General features: G+C 39.4%; 1 protein-coding gene across 6 annotated transcripts in view; it reads right to left on the bottom strand.

The window, feature by feature from the left end:
* CCDC68 (coiled-coil domain containing 68) overlaps nucleotides 1-6,335 on the bottom strand; it is a 50,066-nt gene extending 43,731 nt beyond the window's left edge. For 2 of the 6 annotated variants that reach the window (XM_060029090.1, XM_060029091.1), the window contains exon 1: nucleotides 396-5,397. The gene's annotated coding sequence lies outside the window, so the exon portion shown is untranslated. Of the gene's footprint in view, nucleotides 1-395; nucleotides 5,398-6,226 lie in introns of those variants that run through there. The other 4 variants (XM_060029087.1, XM_060029086.1, XM_060029088.1 and 1 more) reach the window with 4 other exon arrangements.
* Between the last annotated feature and the right edge of the window lie 8,859 nt (nucleotides 6,336-15,194).

A 15,194-nucleotide genomic window follows, 5' to 3' on the forward strand; every position in this document is an offset into this window, starting at 1 on the left:
AAGACGTATTCAAGGATATTTGCAACAAGAAGATTTAAATCTAATTCATGAACCTAGAACTCCTTATTTCATCTACCCATTCCTTTTCTGATCATCGTCTAGACGCATGTTTTCATTCTTCACAGTAGAGCATAAACACATAGACCATTGAGGCAGTGACTACAAAGTCTATTAAGTGTGACCACCCCTGAAGCAGCCCGGACCCTGTGCTTCACTGCCCCCTCTGCCCATCCTCCTATATCAGGAAGAGGTTAGACTGATCCCAGTGCGGCATCCTACCAAAGTCCAGGGGCTAATAGAAAGATACAAGGCTGAGAAGCAGCTCCTGGCTCTGGGTGAAACCAAGTTCCTTATACCAGATCACGTGACCGTTAGTGATGCGTGAGTGAACTCACCAAAATAACTAGAAGAAGTTTACAGCTCAGTGCTTGAGTGACCCTTCTTGCTGTTGGTGAACAGACACAACAGGGGGAGCGTGTCCACTCCAATTTCCAAAAGGTGAGAAGGATGAAGATGGATTCCTGTAATTGACATTTGACTCTCAAGAGACAATTGGAATGACATTGTCAGTGTAAGACTAGAAAAATACATTTGTTATAGAAATTTTTAAATTCTTACCAAGTTGAGAGAGAGAGAGAGAGAGAGAGAGAGAGAGAGAGACGTTGCCAACAGAGACTTAATTCATCTAACCACAGATCAGCAAAACATTAGTGTTATGAGCCATGAGTTCAGCAAGTTGTTTTGATATTACCAGCAGACAAACTGAGCTCCAAATGAGCACATCCAGCTTCAGAAAACTATACTATTTAACCTAGGCTACCTTATTTTCAAACTTTAGGAGCATAAAATTAAAATCCTTGCATTCCAAGTTGTCCATAAAAAAGACCTTCAAGTTATCTGAATGCTCTTTTTTTCCCCATAGGATCTTGCAATTTTAGCAGTAACTTACAGGCATTCAGAGACATAGTGTCTTCTCTTCAGTTTCACAGAATCTGCCAACATTTTACAGAAGTTTCCACTCAACTGGAGAAATCTATGTTAGAGCATAAGTTGTCAAACGTAACCCACTAAAAATGCATGTGTCTTAAGAGTTAGCACAAAGCAGGGTGAATGGGGCTAATTAAGAAAACAGCTCTGACTGAACTGCTGTTCAAGGTCCCGGCTTCCTAAGAGACGTATAACCAAAAGCCAGTGTTTTTGTAGTGTTAGAGAGTTCTTATTTCATTTGTTCTGTAGACTACTCATAGAAGAAACACCACCACGTAATAGGAACCTGGAATAATTTATTACTTTGGTCTAGCTCCTCTAAAGGTCCTGGAGGAACAAGGAGTGGCATTTCTTCTGTTTTAGATTTTAAGAGCTCAAACTAGTGCCTGATTTGGTAAATCAACAAACCGCTGTATCAGGTTCATCCTTTAGCACAGTCATAGAAACTACAGAATAATAAAACGAAAAGCATGTCAATCCAGATGCACTCCCTTCTACTTTTTGGCTTAAGGCTCTAGATGACTCATGCTTTATGTTAAGTGTACCACTAAAATATGTTATTAAGAAGTGCTCATATCTTTAAGAGTAGTTCAGTTATCACTGTTGGACCAAACACTCATCAAAATCCCCCAAATTTAAATGCATATCATTTGTGAAGAAAACGTAGCAAAGGAGACATAGGCTCTCTACGGAAGTTAACGTCAAGAGTTAAACGTCTTTCCATACAGATGGGCAAGAAACACATGAAGAGATGCTCAACTTTACTAATTATTAGAGAAATGCAAATCAAAACTACAATGAGGTATCACCTCACACCGGTCAGAGTGGCCATTATCAAAAAATCTACAAACAATAAATGCTGGAGAGAGAAGGGAACCCTCATGCATTGTTGGTGGGAATGTAAGTTGATACAGCCACTATGGAGAACAGTATGGAGATCCCTTAAAAAACTAAAAATAGAACCACTATATGACCCAGCAACCTCACTACTGGGCATATACCCAGAGAAAACCATAATTCAAAAAGAGTCATGTACCACAATGTTCATTGCAGCACTATTTACAATAGCCAGGACATGGAAGCAACCTAAATGTCCATCAACAGAGGAATGGATAAAGATGTGGTAGATATATACAATGGAATATTACTCAGCCATAGAAAGGAATGAAATTGGGTCATTTGTAGAGACATGGATGGACTTAGAGACTGTCATACAAAGTGAAGTAAGTCAGAAAGAGAAAAACAAAAATTGTATATTAACGCATAGATGTGGAATCTGAAAAAATTGGTATAGACGATCTCATTTACAAAGCAGAAATAGAGACACAGTATGGATACCAAGGGGAAGGGGGGTGGTGGGATGAACTGGGAGATTGGGATTGACATATATACACTATTGATACTATGTATAAAATAGATAACTAATGAGAACCTACTGTATAGCACAGGGAACTCTACTCAATGCTCTGTGATGACCTAAATGAGAACGAAACCCAAAAAAGAGGGGATACATGTATATGTATAGCTGATTCACTTTGCTGTACAGTAGAAAGTAACACAATATTGTAAAGCAACTATACTCCAATAAAAAAAATTAAAAATTAAAAAAAAAATAAAATAAAATTGAAGGCAGACCTCTCAAAGAAACAATGAGGTCAGGAGATAGTGACATTACATGTGCTGAAGGGAAAAAAATGTCAACTAAGAATTTTATATCCAACAAAATTATCTATCAAAAATAAAGGCAAGGGCTTCCCTGGTGGCGCAGTGGTTGAAAGTCCGCCTGCAGATGCAGGGGACACGAGCTCGTGCCCGGGTCTGGGAAGATCCCACATGCCGCGGAGCGGCTGGGTCCGTGAGCCATGGCCGCTGAGCCTGCGCATCCGGAGCCTGTGCTCCGCAACAGGAGAGGCCACAACAGTGAGAGGCCCGCGTACCGCAAAAAAAATAAAAAATAAAAAAATAGAATAAAATAAAGGCAAAATAAATTCTCACATTTAAAAAAAAAAAAAAGAGTTAAACGTCTTCTAAGTCCAACCTAGAATATGAAATGACCGATGCTTCCTGCCACTGGCACAGGATTTACGATTTACTACTTTCATGGAGTATCACAGAAAGATCACAGTTATGACATTTGGTAAATATCAGCAATCCATATCAGGAATATATTTTTCATAAATAGAAATACAAGTTTGGCTCCTATCAGTTATTTTTAAATTATGCTACCATGGAAGCTGGACCAAAATATCTGTCTTACCCCTTCAATGTGATTGCAGAAATGCCCATCACCTGGTAAGCAAAATGTGGCATAGCCATCCAATGGGATGAACATTAGTTAGCAATAAAAAGGAACCACTAGTGACACATGCCACAACCTGAATGCACCTTGGAAACATTATTCTAGGTGAAAGAAGTCAGCTGTTAAACACCGTATATTGTATGATCTCATTGTATGAAGTGTCCAGAAAAGTCAAATCTAAAGAAACAGAAAGTAGATGAGTGCTTGCCTGGGGCTGGGGGTGAGAATGGTGAGTGACTGAAAACAGGTCCTTGAGATTTGGGAAGGATGGGGATGATGAAAATATTCTAAAATTGGATTGTGATAATGGTTGTACAATTCCGTAAATTTACTAAAAATCACTGAATTGGACACCTGGATGTATTTTATGGTATGTAAATTATACCTCCAATAGAGCTGTTTTTAAAAATAGCAAAATGAAAAAAGAAAAAAAGCAAGCATGCCTTACATAAAGTCACTCTTTTCCTCTGAGGTTAAAAAATAATTATAGTCATGTTTTTCTAATTTACAGGAAAAAAATAACTTGATGGATAGGATTTTCTCGATTTGAATTTTTCACCCCCTAAATGATTGCATCTGCTACTACAAGTTTAGTTTTCATTGAATTTGCATGAAATTGATATTTAGCTATTTCAGGTTTAAGATCTCAATATTTCATAATATTAAACCCAGAACACAGGATCCCTAAATTCTTTCCCAACCTAAGCAGAAGAGAAAACTGACTTGAATAACATATAAGTTCCTTTACAATTTTTTAATCTATTTCAATCAGTGTAAAAGAGTCTGATTTGAAACTAATCTAGTTTCTAGTTTCGGTCACTGTCAAAAAGTGATGGATGGTGATTGCTGTGATTCCTAATCTATGGCCTCGGGGTGTCCCGGAGGAGTCCAAAGTTGTGTAAATTCCATGAGGACAGGAATGTGTCTTATTTACACAAAGCTGTATCCCCCTGTGTCTCCTAGAAAGAACGTAGTGCCCTACACAATAAATATTCGTTCAGTGAATATATGACTAGGCCCGAACATCCACAGACACACCAAATATTTTCTAAAACCGAGTGTACACACACACACACACACACACACACACACACACACACACACACACACACACATACACATATACACACACACACATACACCCACACCCACACAAACACATACACACACACACACACACACACACACACACACACACATACACACACCGTGCTTTTGGTTTCCAAATTCAGTGGGTGGCTGTTTTCACACTTAGTGAAATGTAAATTTACTTAAACATGCTATTAAATTGATAGTAACGTGTTGCCATTTTGAAATGCTTTTCTGTCGATAAATGGCCTTTTAATTTTGATGTAAATGCCTCGCCGAGTCAAAGCCACTACTTTAAATGACATTCCCTTCAGAAACCTTCAGTTGTTCCCTTTTACAGCCATTATTCTAAACAAATAAATGTACACCTCACTTTTCAGTTTTGGCCAAATCTAGCTTAGATCTTCCGGCTTTGTCCAGATTTGGGGATTACAACTCAAGCCCACTGTCCAGCACATTATAAATCAATACGCTAACAAATAACATGCCTGTCATTAATTCTCAGAATCAGAAAGGTGAATAATACAACTGAAATAGTGTCTGTCTTTATTTCAAAAATCTCTTTTTAGTTAGTGCAGGTTTAGTTACTACATTTAGTTAGCAAATCACAAAGGTAAAAACCTTGGGAAGTTTGCCTAGGTCACAGGAAGTGTAAGCCATTTTCATTCTTTCTGTAAGTGGTTGAGAAGCCTCTGCTTAGGTGCACATTCCTCTGTGTCAGGGCCCTTCACTCTCAAATTATCAGTGTAGGGCGAGAGCGAGGGGGGAGAGCCCAGCAGGAAGAAACAACAGCACCGATTGTGTGTGCTAGGGTACTGAAACTCCAGCTCAGATCATATTTCTGAAAAGCCAGCTTCCGCAGAACTGAATATTCAATAGCATTAGGTTAAAAAGACATTATCTTCTCCCAATTGCAAATGAGAAGTAATTCCCTTTTGGACACTTCATCTAGTCTATATATACCAAGAAGTAAAAAAGGTTTTGATTCTTAAATCAAACAACTATAGTGAAAATGGTAAACAGACACAGCTTCAGCTACATTTGGAGCTAACGGCTTCTTCTGCTCATATATATATATATATATATATATATATATATATACACACACACACACACACATATATATGTATATATATGTGTGTATATATATATGTATATATAAATTTATTTTCCCTTTCGAAGAAGGTTGAAAAGTTACAGCCATGTCATCATCCAGCTTTGCACTGTCCTGTACTGTTCTTTCCGTAAGATGACACTGCCCCTTTGCAAAATTGCCTGGGGCTGAGTAACTTTCAGCTCTAAAATCCCATGACAGTAGAAAATTGTCAGCCAATAGGCTGTTCTCTTTTCGCTACACCTACAGCTACAGAAGCCAGCACGAATGAATGAAGGGTAAGACAACCACCTTCACTCGTTCATTTGTTTATGCTCTTAAAAATTTCGGGCACAGTAAGCCGTCAACGTTGCCACGCAGGGGTTCACAGGTGACAGCAAGTTCTCCAGAGGGCTTTCTCCACCGCCTGTGAATCGCGGGGACCCCTGACCAAGGGACTGCGTAACACCAATCTAAATAAATAATCAGGTGTGCACAGGGCTATGGAGGGGGTAAGCTTTCTCGGGGAAGGCAACTCTGTTCCTGGAGGAGCACAAACTTCTCGCCCAGGGAATCCGAGCCCAGAAAAGAGGTTTACAGGGAGAATATGCTCCTTACCAAGGATCCGTTTTCAGGAAAATGCCCTTGGTACACTGGGCGGCGCTGGGGGGGGCGGGCAGCTCCAAGGGCACCTGGACACCCACTCACCTGGGGGGCGGGAGGGTTGACCTGCCCGCAGATCGCAGGGGCTCGCCTACCTTGGAGGGCGCTCAGCGAGCGCAGGGTCCAGGCGCTGCTCTTCCGCTCTGCTTGGACCTCGGGCCGGGTCGGCCAGGCCGGGCTTGGTGGCTCCGCCCCGCAGGGCGCGCCCAGGGCAGAGTCCGGCGCCCCAGCGGCTCCGGGGAGGAGCCTGGGCCCCCGCGGCGCCCGGACGCGCACGCCCGGCCCCGGGCTGCCTTCTCTGCATCCCAACACCCGAGTTCCCAGCACTGCACACCCCTCAGTAACTGAGTTATGTAAAGGGGAATAGTTGCTGCTGCTTTTTCAAAAAGGTTCTGTTTGCACTCCAGGTTCATAAATTTTTGCTTTTGTTGTTGATAATAAGCCTTTTTATTTTGGAGTAATTTTAGATTTCCAAAAACTTGCAGAGATAGTACAGAGTTGCTTAAACCCGCTCTGCCGGTGTCCCCTAATATTCACATCTTACATCACCATGGTACAGTTGTCAAAAATAAGAAATGAACACTGATCCGTTACTATTGCCTAAACTAGACTTCGCGTAGATTTCACTAGTTTTCCTCTAAGATCTTTCTGTTCCAGGATCACGTTCAGGACCCAACGCTCCATTTAGTGTTATGCCTCTTTAATCTCCTCTTGTCTGTGACAGTTTCTTGGTCTTCCCTTGTTTCTCTTAACTTTGAGTGTTTTGAAAAATTCTGCTAAGCTATTTTGTGGATATCTATCATTTGGTTTTTTCTGATGTTTTCCTCATGATTAGGCTGTGGTTATGGGTTTGGGGGAGGAAGACCACACAGGTAAAATATCCTTCTCGTTATCACATCCTCTCAGGGGCTACACGATAGCAACAGGACTTGTTACTGGTGATGTTGACCTAAATCGCTTAAAGTAGTGTCTGCCCAGCAGTTGCTATTTCTCTTTCCATACTTTTTTCTTTGGATGAGTGTCACCAAATTCAGCCCACACTCCAGAGAGGAGGGTTGGGGAAATGCAACTCCACCTCCTGGAGCGGGGAGTATCTACTTTATTGTTTGGAATTATTCTGTAAGGTAGATGTATTCCTTCCCTCTTAAATATTTATCTATTCAATCATTTATTTATAGCAGTGTGGACTCATACGTATTTAGTTTATAATTTGAGCTATAATTCAATACTACATTATTTATTTTGTTGCTCAAATATTTACAGCTTTGGCTGGAACTCTTTCAGGTTGGCTCCTGTATCCCTTTGAAAGTTCATAAACTTTTAGACCTGAGGAGACAAGAAAACTCACTAATGATTTGCTCTACCCCCTCCCATGTAACAGATTTGGAGAACTGCAGCCCAAATCCCCCCCAATCCGAGGGTTTTTCAGTGTCTTCCTGGGAACCCTACAATTACTGATTCCCACTTCAGTAATAGGAAGTAAAAAAAAAATTCTTTTTCCCCAACAGATAAACTTGTGCGTCGGGACCCAATTAGGGAAGTGAAAGTTGATAGTTCTTAGGTAAGTTTTGGTTAACTAATCCTTGTGGTTCTATTAAATAGATATATGTGTATGTAGAGATAAATCATGTTCCAAAGATAGTCATGGATGTTTATTACTACTTTAAACATCAAAGGAATCCAGCTGTTGAGGATCCTTTGTTATGTTGCTTTGGCTGACTCATGTTTGCATTTGCAAGTTGGTCCCATAAACATCACATTTCCTCCTTCTGAGCTTGCCTCTGGCTCAGCATTTGAGGCTGTCCTGCTTTTTGAGAGCCTCTCACCTCTCTTCCTGTCCTTAACTCTCCTTGGAGAACAAAATCTACTCCATTGGTCCAAGTTTTGCCTGCTAAACACAGGATGGATGGCCCAGTGCCTGGCATCACAGAGCTAAGTGATTTTCTGTCTTTCATGTATTTTTGACAAAGTTACTAGAAACAATAATTGTTAAGGGAAAATATTTTGTATTGAAGGCCCACTATATCCCAGAAGAAATTGACAAAATTGGAGGAGAAGGTGAGATTTTTGTGCACTTTTCTGGGAGGAGACTTCAACTGAAAGTACCAATTCTAATCAGTATGAAACAGTGACTGTATTTCATAGTTCTGTAAATGTACTATTCCCTGGGTAATTTTAATAAATCTTGTGTGGAGGGCAACGGGGAGCCACTCATTAACAAGAATGTGGAATTAGAAAATATTGGCAACCTACATAATGCAGCTCAGGAGGATCTATAAACCACCCATAAATATAAAATGCCAGTGGTGTGTCTTAGAGGTTGGAAATTGGGAAAGAAGGGATAGATGTTTACGGATTTCTTTTATGGCTATAGCAGTTGGTTGCTATTTTGATGACAGAATATGTACAAATCATTTTAAATAGCCAAATATTCTGAAGCTTCTTTTCTTCACACCTTACCTGAGATTATTTGTTTTTCTTTTTTGGGGGGAGGGGGAGGGGTGTCAACTGGCTTCACTTTAAATTTATTATCATTAACTTCAAATGGGCCTTAATGCTGCCCAGTGATCATATGATACAGCCCCAGACCTGTTTCTCTCCTATTCCCCTACATGACTGTTTCAAGTTTCCTCCTCTCCTTCCAGATTTCCAGCAACAACTCCTCTCCAGCAAGCTCAGCTGATGACCTTGTTCTCTGCGTACCTGTTAAGATCAATGAATCTGAAGATAAACTTTATCTGCTCTAACCCATTTGGAGTTCATTCCTCCAACTCCAAAATTCTAAGTTTCTTTCCAGATTTGTTTTTCTCCATCACACTAGTTACCATCTGCACATTAGTTAACAAGAGAGAGAGAAAGAGAAAGAGAGAGAGAGAGAGAGAGAAATTTGTCTTTTTCACTTTCGTACCTCCATTGCCTGAAGCTGCTCCAGACACATGGTAGTTGCACAGTAACTGTGGAATGAATGAGGGCAATGAGTGGTACTTTACTGACGATGATCGAAGAATCCTTGGGGCTTGATGAGGGTGCCGTGGACAGGGAGAGAAAGCTGAGCAGAAGACAGTATGGCCTCCACACCCACTCCAAGCAGAGCAGCTTCAAACCTACCTGCTTTATAAGATTATCCATATGTTTATAAAAGTATTAGTATTATGTATTTTTTTGGAATAGCTTGGGTTGGTCCGATGGAGATTGTGTAGGGACTAAAGCATCCCCAAACCACCATCAGCACCCTCTCTGAATAAATCCTCTGACAATGCCCCTGTGAAGGGGGACCACTAAAGAGGAGAGATTTAGGGGCAGAAGAAAGTGCCTCGTGCAGTCTCCCCTCCTGGAGCACAGTGCATGTTGTTGCCCAGGTGGGAAGAAGGGTCTGACTGCAAATCAGGTGCCCACATTCAGAGCCTGTGCTTTGTGACACAGCCACTGGGGTTTATATTTGAAATAACTGTTGTTTATTTCTGTTTGGAAGTTATTTGCTAAAAGGAAGAATTACATATATATATAGTATACATTATATACATATAATGTATATAGTATATCCATTATATGTATATAGTATATAATATAATGTATATAGTATATACAATATATACATATTGTATATAGTATATACAATATATACAATGTATATAGTATATATACATATACACTATATATACATATTAGTATATATACTATATATACTATATATACATATATATGTATATCTATGTATATATAGTATATATACATATATGTATATATATGTGTATATATACATATATATAATGTATATAGTATATACAATATATACAATGTATACATTGTATGCATTATATACATATAATGTATATAGTATATACATTATATGTATATACTATATATTATATATGCACATATATGTGCACATATATATGTATATATGTATGTGTATATACATTATATGTAAGATATATTCTATGTAAGATATATTTTTTAGTGCAAATCTTTACCATGTCATTCCAGCCCCCCAGTACACATACATACACACATACACACCACCATTCATTAAAAGACTTCATTGCCTCCTTAGGCCCCCCTGTTTAAAGCCTAAGCCCCTCGCCAGGGCAGAGAAGTCCTCTCCACACTCTCACCCCATCCCTCCTGCTTCATCTCTTGCCATGTTGCTTGCTAGCAAGGTGGGATGGCTTGTAGTGATCCAAACTCACTCTCATTTCTCACCTTGTTCCTTTTTGCTCATGTTTCTTCCACACACATCCTGATCCCACACACTATAATGCCCTTTCCCCTCCTCTTTGCCCTGAAAATTCCTTCTCCATTTATTTGCTGCATACAGGGAAACCTTCCCTGAACTTTCCAGCTTACATGGGGCATCCCACTTAGGTGTTCCCATAAAATGCTTGATATGCTGCATTTGTTATTGTATCAGTTTCTTTGGCTGCTGTAACAAATTACCACACACTTGATTGTTTAAAAAATACATATTGGGGTTCCCTGGTGGCGCAGTGGTTGAGAGTCGGCCTGCCGATGCAGGGGATACGGGTTCATGCCCCGGTCCGGAAGGATCCCACATGCCGCGGAGCAGCTGGGCCTGTGAGCCATGGCCGCTGAGCCTGCGCGTCCGGAGCCTGTGCTCCGCAGCGGGAGAGGCCACAGCAGTGAGAGGCCCGCGTACAGAAAAAAAAAAAAATTTATTATCTTCTAGTTCTGTAAATTAGAAGTCTGACATGGTCCTCACTGGGCTAAAATCAATGTATCAACAGGGCTGTGTTCCTTTCCGGAAGTTCTTGGGGACAATCTGTTCCTTGGACTTTTCCATCCTTTTCTAAAGGCTGCCTGCATTTCTTGGCTTGTGGCCCCTTTCTCCATCTTCAAAACCAGCCCCATCTCTTTCTCTCAGTCTGAATCTCCCTCTTTCACCTACATTCGGCCCAATGGGGTATTTTAGGATAATTTCCCCGTTTTAAGATCCTTAACTTAATCACACCTACAAAGTAAGATAACATGTTTACAAGTCCCTGAGATTAGGATGTGGACAGTTTTTTGAGGTCATGATTCTACTAACCACAGCTGTGCTCCTAAATCACTTTATAATTCAAACATCAATTAGATTTTGTTATTAAATATTTCATTTTTTAAAGGCATAAGATCAAGAAGGCTTGGCAAGATTATGAAGGAGGCATGCTCCCATCTCCTTTTTAGTGATGCCTCTGCTTACCCTCCTCTTCTTTCCACTCCCTTTCGCGCAGCCCTCCCACCATACCGCCCTAAGGAGGGCCTGGTGTTGGCAGATTTTCTAAGGTTTTCCTCCTACCCCATACCTACAGTCTTCCTGGGCTTTCTGGGACTTGTTGGATGGAGAAAGGAATGCAAACATGGCAATGAAGGCATTTGATGTTGACAAAATCAAACTCTGTGGGTCCCCCCTGAGTCTTGCAGACTGAACTCTGAGCTTGGGAAAATGAGTATTTACATGTCTCTCTCCAGCTTGGGAAAACAATCCTTCTACTCCATGCAAGCTGCTGTGCTGAGTGTTGGGGTCAATTTTTATAATTTTAAATTTTAATGAGTTTGTACTATAGGTGGATAAGTTACCCATGCACATGGAAAATAACTATAAATACAATTACATAATAAATTAAAAGTGTCCCAAACAAATCATCACTGAGTAGTAAGAGAGCTAAAAAGTACTAGAAGACTAAGAGAGAAAATTAACTTTAGTGAACAATCAAGGGAAACCCTCAAGGGGAGGCAGGATTGGATCTGGGTCTTGAGTGTAAGTACCTTGTTATACTGGAGAGAGGAGGAGTCTTTTGAAATCAGACAAAGGCGGAGGCACAAAAGCAAGTCAATGTTCAGGCAGATTTGGGAGCTACCCAGTAGACCAGTCCAGCTGGACCATGAGAGACTGTGGGAGATAAATCAGAGAGGTGGAAACACATTGTGTGTAACAAACAAAAGCTCCAGGTAATAGATTTTTCTTGTTCATCCCTGCTAGGAGAGGAAAGAAAAAGTCACTGTAGGAAATGAAACTCTGGTTGCTTTGAGTGCATTAGTAAAACACTTAGCAAATATTTATGAACAATATACGAGTGGCTACTTGTAGCTACATGTCTGTCTAAACAGGTAGATCTTTTTCTAAGACTCCTTTCATATAAAGGATACAAAAACCATGACATAACCAAGCTTGACATTCCAAATATGTGCCTACTGGTTGAGCAATGGCACCAACCAATCAGAAAAGCTGCCGGCCATGATGAACTGGTACAGATGAACCAATGTGGACCAGCTGGAGGTCAGCCCTAGACATCACTACTTAAAACTACTGCTGCTCGCTTAGCAAGACTAGGTGTTCTTTCATTTTCTTTCAAAGTACACAGTTGGGTATATTCTTTTGGACTTAACAAGCTGTGATTTTTATAATCTTTCTTTCCATGATGAACATGGTTCACTCTGCCTTAGCAGTAGCTGAAATAATCAATGTCACTTCCCTCTGTATCGTAAGGACAAGAAGACCACCCAGGTCTCTAGAAGAGACCAATTGAACTTCAGGACATGTTTTCATAAGCTGGGGTGATAATCTAGGCCCCTGCTTCAGAGTCTAGTACAAGAACAGATGGCCAGTTTGTTTTTGGTAATCACTGGGGCTGCAGTTGGCTGATGTATCTTTCCCAGATATCTAAATGCTACTCCACAGCCATTGTGATATCAGGGGTTTGAATAACTCATTCTGCAACAAAAAGAGCAGGAAACGGTAACCCTCCCTCAACGACACACAACACACTCTGGACGAGCTCCTGATCAGTAAAATCATGGCAGTGGTAAAGAGCTACATATCCTACATCAGTACCCTGTGGCCTAACATTATTTACTTTTGGCCAAAAGAGGAGACTAAGAAAGAGAAATTCAGACCCTGTCAGCCAAGAGACAGCATGGTACTGTCAACTGGCCTTGATATTGCTAGGCATTGATCTGGTGCTCACAACTAGACCATCAGACGGTATAACAAGACCACTACAAGAAAGGAAGATGAAAGCCAATGTCCTTCATGACCACATACGTAAAGTGCTCAAATATTATCAAATTGAATCCAGCAAAGTACAAAAAGTCTACTATACCCTAACCAAGTCGGGCTTATTCCAGTGTTGCAAGATTGGCTTCATTGTTAAAATCAGTCAACATAATTCTCCACGTTAAGAAAGCAGAAAAATATCTGATAATTTTTAAAAATGGAGAAAAATACTTTGTTAAAGTTCAACACCTGTTCATGATTTAAAAACAAACAAAACTCATAGAAAACTAAGAAGGAATCTTCCTTAATTTGATCAAAGAATATCCACAAAATTTATAGAAAATGTCATAATTTGGTGAGAAATTGAAAGCATCTGATCTGAGATCAGGAATGAGGTAAGGATACTTTCATCACAGTTTTTATGCAATATCATATTGGAGATACTAGACAGTGAACTAAGGCAAAAAAAGGAAATAAATTATACGAAGATTGAAAAGGAAAAATTATGTCCTTATTTACAGATAGTGTGATTGTATATGAGGAATGCCCACAAGAATCTACACATAAACTATTAGAACTAAGAAGTGAATTCATCAATGTTGCTAGATACATGGTTAATACATGAAGAAAATCAATCACTTCTATTTCTACATAAAAGCAACAATCATCATAGAAAATGATGATTTTTAGAAAGATACAATTTACAGTAGCACCAGTGAACATAAAATAAATAAAACAAAATGCAAGATCTCTACACAGAAAACTACAAAACAGACTAAGCCAAACGGAAGAAAGATTGTAGGAAAAGGAGAGCCGTAATATGTTCATAGTTGGGGAGCCTAATTAGTAAAGTGGAAAATATACTAGAAAGATGTTAGCTGTCCTCATATTGACCTTTCTAGTTTTAAAGAAATCACAATCAAAATGATATTTTTAAATTTAAGTTGACAAGTTATTTATAAATTTATACAGAAATGTAAATGTCCAAAAATAGTAAAGATAAACTTGAACAAAATGAACTGTGTTGGAGGACTTACACAATCAGATATCAAGACTGGGTAAAAAGCTATAGTAATTAGCTTTGCAAGTGGCCCGAAGACAAAGAGTAACACAAATTGAATAGATTAGAAAGTCCAGAGACACGTCACATATATCCAGTCACATAATTTATGAAATGAAAAAATTGGAAAAGATGTTTTTTAATAACAATAATCAATGATGAATCTTGTACTCTACCTCACACCTCACATAAAATTAATCCAGGTGGATTTTAGATCAAAATCTAAAAGACAAAGTAGGCAAAGCGCTAGAATTTAACACAGGAGAATATCTTTATAACTTTGGCATGGGCAAACTTTCTTACACAGAACACAAATTCACACACCCTAAAGAATAAGATTAATAAATGTCGCTACATTAAAATTAATAAATTATTTTCATCAAATCACGTCATTAAGAGAGTGAAAAGCAAATCACAGAGTGATATGATACACAATTAAATACTGTACAGAAGTGAGAATAAATGCCCTCCTCCTGCATGAATAAATCTCACAAACAGAAAGAAGGAAGCCCATCACAAAAGTGCACACACTAAATGATTCCGCTTATATAAAATTCAAAAACTGGAAAAATAAATTTGTGGAATCAGAAGTCAATGAAATCGTTACTCTTGGGTGCCTAGTACCTGGCTTGGGGTACAAGGGCAGCTTCTGGGGTGCTAGCATTATTATATTTTCTGGTTTAGATAGTGTTCACCTTACAAAAATAATTCACAATCTATGCTTAGAATTTTTGCACATTCTGTGTGTTTTTGTACTTCAATTGAAATATTTAAGAAAAACATTGTCTTGATTCCATTTCCTCTGCCTGTTAGATTTCCATGCCTTTGGACCAACATATAGAAGAACTCTTAAAAAGAGATATTCTCTCCAGTGTCTCTTTTCTAATCTCTTAAACCGATTCCCGATGCTGAACTCCCTCACCAGTTTCAAGTCTTTGCTCAGATGCCACCTTCTCGGTGACATCTCCCTCACCACCTTATTTAGTGATGCTGGCCTCTTTCCACTGCA

The sequence above is a fragment of the Delphinus delphis genome, chromosome 13, assembly GCF_949987515.2.
Source record: "Delphinus delphis chromosome 13, mDelDel1.2, whole genome shotgun sequence".
NCBI classification, from domain to species: Eukaryota; Metazoa; Chordata; class Mammalia; order Artiodactyla; family Delphinidae; genus Delphinus; species Delphinus delphis.